The sequence below is a fragment of the Odocoileus virginianus genome, unplaced genomic scaffold (assembly GCF_023699985.2).
Source record: "Odocoileus virginianus isolate 20LAN1187 ecotype Illinois unplaced genomic scaffold, Ovbor_1.2 Unplaced_Contig_1, whole genome shotgun sequence".
In the NCBI taxonomy this organism is placed as follows: domain Eukaryota; kingdom Metazoa; phylum Chordata; class Mammalia; order Artiodactyla; family Cervidae; genus Odocoileus; species Odocoileus virginianus.
In genome coordinates this window covers 3,095,379-3,104,094 of record NW_027224318.1, presented here as the reverse complement: position 1 = coordinate 3,104,094, position 8,716 = coordinate 3,095,379, and the positions used below count along the sequence as shown (strand labels likewise).

Sequence of the window (8,716 nt, the reverse complement as noted above, 5' to 3'; positions counted from 1 at the left end):
ATGAAGAGCATTCACACACACGCATAGATACTTATTTACAACTGTTTTGCCAAACCAAAATAGAAAAGGCTTCCTTGACTTTCAAGCACTTGCATTTTCCAATTTGAAGACAGAGAATTATGACCGCAGAGCACCTCATTTACATAACCAAGAGGTGGCAGTATTACATCCATTATGTATTCATTGCACCGTGTATCATTAAACAATAAAAAAGTGAAATCTGTAAATAAAAATATGTGACAAATATTTCTGTCCTTTTAAAATGGTTGCTTTAGCCTCCCCCCGCTGGACTATGGATCCCCGCAAAGTGAGCGAGCTTCGAGCCTTCGTGAAAATGTGTAAGCAGGACCCGAGCGTTCTGCACACCGAGGAAATGCGCTTCCTGAGGGAGTGGGTGGAGAGCATGGGGGGTAAAATACCACCTGCTGCTCATAAAACTAAATCGGAAGAAAATACCAAGGAAGAAAAAACAGATAGTAAGAAGGCGGAGGAAAACATAAAGACAGACGAACCATCAAGTGAGGAAAGTGATCTAGAAATTGACAATGAAGGTGTGATTGAACCAGACACTGATGCACCTCAAGAAATGGGAGATGAAAATGTAGAGATAACTGAGGAGATGATGGATCAGGCAAATGATAAAAAAGTGGCTGCCATTGATGCCCTAAATGATGGTGAACTACAGAAAGCCATTGACTTGTTCACAGATGCCATCAAGCTAAATCCTCGTTTGGCTATTCTGTATGCCAAGAGAGCCAGTGTCTTCATCAAATTACAGAAGCCAAATGCTGCCATCCGAGACTGTGACAGAGCTATTGAAATAAATCCTGATTCGGCTCAGCCATACAAGTGGCGAGGGAAAGCACACAGACTTCTGGGCCATTGGGAAGAAGCTGCCCATGATCTTGCCCTTGCCTGTAAGCTGGATTATGATGAAGATGCTAGTGCAATGCTGAAGGAAGTTCAACCAAGGGCCCAGAAAATTGCTGAACATCGGAGAAAGTATGAGCGAAAACGTGAAGAGCGTGAGATCAAAGAAAGACTAGAAAGGGTTAAGAAGGCTCGGGAAGAACCTGAGAGAGCCCAGAGGGAGGAAGAAGCCAGAAGGCAATCAGGTTCTCAGTGCGGCTCTTTTCCAGGCGGCTTTCCTGGGGGAATGCCTGGAATGGGAGGGGGCATGCCTGGAATGCCGGGAATGCCTGGGCTCAATGAAATTCTTAGTGATCCAGAGGTCCTTGCAGCCATGCAGGATCCAGAAGTTATGGTGGCCTTCCAGGATGTGGCCCAGAACCCGGCAAATATGTCAAAATATCAGAGCAACCCAAAGGTTATGAATCTCATCAGTAAATTGTCAGCCAAATTTGGAGGTCAAGCATAATGCCCTTCTGACATAAAGCCCTGCTGGAGGAAAAGCAACTTAGATCACCTAATGGATGTTGCAATAATACAAACCAGTGTACCTCTGACCTTCTCATGAAGAAAGCTGGGGTGCTTTGAAGATAATCCCTACCCCTTTGCCCCAAATGCAGCTGAAAACATTTTACAGCGGTTTGCCATTAGGGTATTCATTCAGATAATGTTTTCCTACTAGAAATTTAAAACTTTAAGCAATTTTTAAACCTTAAAAATATTTAAAATTAAAAAGGTATATTAACCCCTACATTTTTCTTTACTAATGATTTTGATTTTTTCCTTTGAATTAATTAGGCAAGTAAGATATATCAGTGTGGAAGATTTGTTGTTACAAGTTTGAAATAAAGATTTGTTAGTGGGAGGCAAAAAATAAAATAAAATAAAATTTAAAAAAAATGGCTGCTTTAGTGATAACCACTAAAAACATTCATTAAAGTGTGATGTTTCCTTGTAAAGAACAATCACTGCCTCCTCCCTCCCCCCCCCCAAAAAAAAATCAAAGCTAGAAACCACAATTTATTACCACCAGTGAGTTTATAGCAGCTTTGGGAATCCATACACACCCCCTTCAGTAATCACTCGTTTTCTGGTAAAACATTTACCTCCTTCCCAAATATAGATAAAAATCAATTAAAAAAAAATCACACAATTCTCCAAAGTAAAAACTTCTATGTAAAAAAGCAATTTAGAATGAAAGTCAAAGACTCGAATATAAACAGCATCCTACAAGCTGGCTATTATTACAGAAAAATAACTATTTAAAATCAAACCTTTTGGTGACCTCCCAAGATTGTTTTGAGCATCTGCTAAATTATACCTTATGACTTGCGACTTGGATTACAGTCCAATCAAATTTTACCTAAGCTACCTAAATCTGTTCTATTTTGGGTTTTCTATTTCCAACCAGTCTAGGAGATTGAAAAACAATAACAGCAGAAATTAAAAAAAAAAAACATTTAAAAACTGGAACTATTGGGTCACCAGTTTCTTATAAGACTACTCTCAGTAAAAATCTATGCCATAAATATATCTGAGCAGTGAGGAATGGCTATTTGGAAAAGAAGTTCTTAGAAAAGTAGTTTAAATAGAAATTGAGTACTTTACATCCGGCCTTTTAGAACGTTAGGCAGCTCAAACTTTCTGTCACTCGTAAGAAAATATGTTATTTTAAACCATGAACTACATAATGCAAGATCTCTAAATGCTTACTATCCCTAGAACTAAACCATTTGGAAATATTTTTATGTTGTTTATATACTTATGCTACATACTAGAATCAGCCCACAACCTAACATCTAGAGTGTTTTTTTGAATAGGTTCTAAAAGTTACTTACAAGTAAAGGGCATTTACAGCTTTAATATCTGACACATATTAAAAATTACCAATTTCTAAAAGAAATATTCTAAGGAAGGGTCATGAGATCCACATTTTAATTGTGGGCACTTGAATATTTTAGATCTGTCCTTTTTATTTCTTCTTCTGTATTTAATTTTAAGTCAGCAATTGTGGTTGAAAATGGAGATTACTGAATATTTGTTTTCACATATGGCACAAACAGCAAACATTGTCTCAGTGTCTAGACTGAGAACCTAGTCTGGGAAAATTCAATCTATGGACAGGATTCAAAGAGTACACCTGAGGATTATTTAGTGAGATGACAGAGAGGAGTGGTGGTGTGCCAATGGCCACATGAGTAGATCAAATACTCCCTTCCAATAACTTCAAAGTGGGCAAGGCTTTCAATTTCTGAAAAGGGCTGAAGGAGTTCATTTAATTCTTACAGTCACCCCTAAGGAATCTTCCAGTTTCATCAATTTGTGGAGGAATTTCTAGTCTTGATTTCATTTTTAATCAAATTGGATGCATTCTGTTGTCATTTCCTCCAAAATGAAAATTAAACTGTACTTTAATGTCATAATTGAATTTATATTCTCTTTTGTGGTTGCATCATGATATTTGATGTCTCATCAACCCCTCACCTTCCTGTGTATACAGATACTCCCCACCCCCACCCCCTGCCTCTATTTTTCCTCCTTACTAAGAGATTTCTTATTCCAAGGAAAGATACATGTTGGTCAAGAGAAGGAGGAATCAACAAGAATACTATCAACATTTATCCATTTTATTTACAGCATGTCAGGTACTCTGCTAAAGAGCTTTATACTGATTTGCTTACATAATCCTCACAAGGCCATTTCAGGTAAATATTGTAATCATCCCTCTTTGAAAAAGGAGAACACTAAAATTCAGAGATGTGAACTGACTTGCCTAAAGTCACACAGCTGGTAAATGACAAAGATACATTATTCCACTTAAAGGAAGCACCATCACCACCAATAACGTCCATTTACTGAATTGCATTATGTGTCAGATACCGTCCTAAGCATCCTACTAGCATCAGTTTATGTAATCCTCACAGGGGCTGACATTATCTCCACTTTAGAGATAAGCAAATGGAGACACAAAAGTTATGTAACCTGCATAAGGGCAAATAGACTGTAACCTGGGATTCAAGCCTAGCCCTCTGTTGACTCCAAAACTCTTAAATGTCCTGCTCAAGAATACACAGAACTGAAGGTGGGCTCCAAGGATGACTCAGCTTATGAAAGGAATACTCAGATAATTCATGGAGCTGTCCAAAGATGCAAAATTTGACTTTATACTTCTGAGTGGTAGCTCCCCTTCAAAAGTAGAGTCAGGGACTCTCTCTGCACAGAAACTCACATTTCCCCTTTACTCAATGTAGTGTTGGGTTCTGTCCTGTAAGTAGGAGTCGATCCAGACAGAAACCTGCTCCTGTCAACCTTCTGACTCAGAAAAATCTTAATTGAGCAGTTTTATCAAGAGAGTTGAAGATCTTGCCCATACAGATACCACTTATAGATATAAGTGATTTCTTGCCAACAGTTATACCATCAAAGCATCATACTAGTAACAAATACCTTTGGATTTCACAGATTCTTTGGAGTGGTGCTGAATATTTGCATATGAGGGGACAGATCATTGAAGAGTAAGATCTAAGAGATCCAAAGAAATGAATTAGAAGTGGGAGAATTTCAGACACACTTTATGGATTGTAATGCAAACCTAGGACTACAGAGCATCCTTTTTCTCAGAAAAAAAAAGCTTCTTGGTACTAATGCACCATGAAGCAGAGCTATCTACAAAAGACCACAATTAAAAAATCTTTCTTTTACTTTGTACTGAAGAAATGATTTCTATCTTAGTCTCCAAAGATTAAAAAGGCTCATGTGCAAAGATAGAGACATCTATGTCTTGAATTATTAAAGTTGTCAGTCCCTATTTTTAAAAAGTCAAATTAATGTGCAGTCCTGGATGTCTGAGCCTCATTTCCACTTGCAGGAGACAGCAGGAAGGATGCTGGCTCCCTCTCTCCATTTCTTTGTTAAGTAATGAACAATCTGAAATGATGAATTATTTGTAATCAACCTATCTATTAAAAAAAAAAGACATGTCTAAAGAGAAACACAATCATCATCAGTTGAAGTTTGGGTTCAGTAGCACACTTGTCTTTTGAAAGCGATTAATAAGTATTAAATCTTATCTGTTGGTGTGTGCATTAGAAATTTATTGCAGGCTAGTCTGCTGGCTTTGCCCTGTGCTATGCTGTATGTTGCTGGTATGTATCATGAAAGAGCTTAGTGATATGGTCTTAACTAAGAGACTTTTCTGTTTGTACCCATGAATACGGGTTATTTCAACCAGAGTAAGTACCATGAAGATAAGACTTTAAGTCAAAGTCTCTCTGACCTGGGGCAAATTACTTAACCATCGTGCCTTAGTTTTCTTTTGTATAAAATACAGTGTTTGATTCATTCATTCCACAGGGGTTTGGGGTGACTATTATATGCTCAGCACTAAGGCTGTCCTGGTAAACAAGACAAAGACTTTGCCTTCATGTTACTTGTAGTCTAGGTGGAGAGGCATTCAATAAATATATAAACAAATAATAAAATACATGATTTCCCAGAGTAATATCTCTATGAAAAAATAAAGTAAAATAAAGGAATAGAGAGGAATGGGTAAGACAGATGGACTGTCTTTTTGATAGAATGTTCCACAAAGGCTTCTTTGAGGTAGAGACTTCTGAGCAGAAGCCCAAATAATATAAAGAATTCAGTCATGCAAAAATTTAGTAGAAGAGCTTTCCAGGCAGAAGTAGACAGCACAAAAACTCTAAGGTGAATTGCTTAATATGTTGGAGGTACAGACTGGAACACAGGAAAGAAAATTGGGAACAGTAGGAGGTATGGCAAGATCATAGTGGGCCTTCTAGGCCATTGGAAGACTTTGGATTTTATTCTAAGTGTGATAGGAGGTTGCTTGGAGTTTAAGCAAGGAAATGATTTGATCTGACTTGCATTTTTTAGAGACAATTCTGTCTGCTCTGCAGAGAAGAAACTATAGGGGAGCAAGGGTGGAACAGAGAGCAGTTGGGAAACTACTATAAAAATCCAGGCAAGAAATGATGTTGGCTTAGACCCAGATTATTTTTAGCAGAGGTGGTAAGAAATGATCAGATTTGGGACATTATTTTAGAGGCAGAGCCAACACAATTTCTTGATAGATTAGGTATGATCTGTGAAGGAAAAAGAGATACCAAGGGTGATTCTGAAGTTTTAGGCCTGATCAACTGTATCCTATCATCTGGGATACAGAAGATGGAGGAAACAGTTTGGAGCAGTCATAACTTCCTTTGGACACATGAAGTCTGACATTCCTATGAGACTTGTCATTATTCGGTTGCTCAGTCATGTCCAACTATTTGTGACCCCATGGACTGTAGCATGCCAGGCTTCCCTGTCCATCACCAACTCCCACAGCTTGCTCAAACTCATGTCCATTGAGTCAGTATGCCATCCAACCATCCCATCCTTTGTCATCCCCTTCTCCTGCCTTCAATTTTTCCCAGCATCAGAATCTTTTCCACTGAGTTAGATCTTTGCATCAGGTGACCAAAGTATTGGAGCTTCAGCTTCAGGATCAGTCCTTCCAATGAATATTCAGGATTGATTTCCTTTGGGATTGATTGGTTTGATCTCTTTGCAGTCCAAGGGACTCTCAAGAGTCTTCTCCAACACCACAGTTCGAAAGCATCAATTCTTTGGTGCTCAGCCTTCTTTATGGTCCAACTCTCACATCTGTACATGACTACTGGAAAAATCATAGCTTTGACTATACAGACCTTTGTTGGCAAAGTAATGTCTCTGCTTTTTAATATGCTGTCTAGATTTGTCATAGCTTTTCTTCCAAGGAGCAAGTATATCCTGTGAGATACTTAAGTGGAAATGTTGAGTCAACCATTGTGCCTGGAACAGAGAGTGCTTATGTATGGAGAGAAAGACTTGGGAATTTGATGGTTTTTGAAGCCATGAAAATGGAAAATCACCTCCTAAAGAAAAAGATGTAAATGAAAAAGAGAAGAGATCCAAGGGCTGAACCTGGGTCACTTGTACATTAAAAGATTAAGTAGATCAGGTGGGAATCAACAAAGGAAACTGGGAAGGAACAGCTAGTGAGGTAAGAGGAGAAATAAAAAAGATTAGTACTTCACAAGGCAGGAAGAAAGCAGTAAATTGTGTCAAATTTTGCTAAGAGATGAAGTAAAATGAGAAATGGGAATTGGCCAACAAAGCTAGCCACGTGGAAATTACTGAGAAATATTGAGTTGGCCAAAAATTTCATTTAGGTTTTCTCATCTTACAGAAAACTCAAACTTTTTGGCCAACCCAATATAATACTAGAACATATTAATTATGTATAATAAGGTGGTTGCTGAAGAATGTTTCGCAAAAGCTTATTGGAGTTGGCTGAGGAGACAATGGAAGGCAAAGGAGAAGCAATGAGTATAGACAACTTGTATTTTTAGAAATTTTGCTATGAATAGCAGCAGAAAAATGATGTACTGGTGATGCTGCTCTCACTTTATTATAATGAAGGTGCTTTGCAAACTTAAATTTATATACAAATAATTAGATTTATGATAAAAGGTAATTACTTCTTAATATCTATAAACTAGAAAATTCACTTTATGTATCACTATGTATTCACTCTTTGCTAAGGTTTATTAATGTTTTTAATTGGCCACTCTCATGTTTACTTTAAACACAAGACAGTCTTGACTGAGTCAGGCACCCCTTAATATGAAGCACAAACCTTTTGCCACGTGCTCATTGGTATTGTGGATGCCTTAATTCACTGAGAGACAGAATTTAACAGAACATCTATTATTTTCCTATCAGCTTATATCCCCTGACATATAGACTACCCAGAAGGACTACACTTTCTCTTCAGTCTTCAATAGGAGCATAAGATCTGTGAGGAAAATAAAACAAGATGAGTCAAAGTTCTGGAGAATGGTTTGTGGTCAGTGTCTCCGTTATGGAAAGAGATGCATCAGATTAAAGAACAAAACATATCTTGATTTCTTTTTTTTTAAATGAGACAATGATGGAAAGGAAAGGGAAATAAACACACACACACACACACACACACACACACACACAAAACCTTTGTGCAGCCTAGTAGCTAAAGTTCAACTCTAGATAATGTTCTTCACGGAGAGAACAGTCAGCAGATGTACAAACTCTGTTTGTTGACATATTTATTCTCAGGGCTGATTGTGTTAATTTCCAAAAACTCTTGCCTTGATGAGAGCTAGTGGGGAGGAAAAGGAAACAAACTCTTTGGCATTGTATAATTATATCCACATTTAAAATTTTCTTTTTGTTTCTCATCAAGATGCAAGGCTTACTATATATCACTGCGCACTGACAGCGCTAATAGAAGAAAAATAAAGCAAACAATTAGCCTTGGGGAAAAGAGAAACTAATGCACAATTCATGAATTTGCTACTCATTCATACCTGCTGTGATTCTAACAGAGTTGATGAAATACAGCAGTGAGTGATTTTGAACAATTTTGACTTAATCTTCTGTTTAAAAACACTGGTGTTGGGATTATTTAAACTGTGACTTCTTATGGATTATATGCAGAATAGTCTTTCTCTGACAGAGATTAAGTTTTATAGTTTCACACAACCTTCCTAAGTAGGCCTTAGATGAGAGTCAGGGCAGCTTCATTACTGATCCCAAAGCACCCCTTGATGGGATTCAGTTTCACAGAGAGTTTCTCTCTGCAGTCAGAATTTAGGTAGATTCCAACTCCAGCCAGCTTATGCCAAAATGAGAATTTAATGGTCTAGGTTACCAAGTAGAGAAGAAGGAAGGCTATATATTGGTTGTCAGCAATACCTGGAGCCAAGAGCTTCCCTACACCCTA

The 8,716-nt window shown here is 37.8% G+C and overlaps 1 pseudogene; it reads left to right on the top strand.

Annotated features, from left to right (window-relative positions):
- The first annotated feature begins 281 nt into the window (after window positions 1–281).
- Window positions 282–1,660, top strand: LOC110132087 (hsc70-interacting protein pseudogene; annotated as a pseudogene).
- The last annotated feature ends 7,056 nt before the right edge of the window (window positions 1,661–8,716 follow it).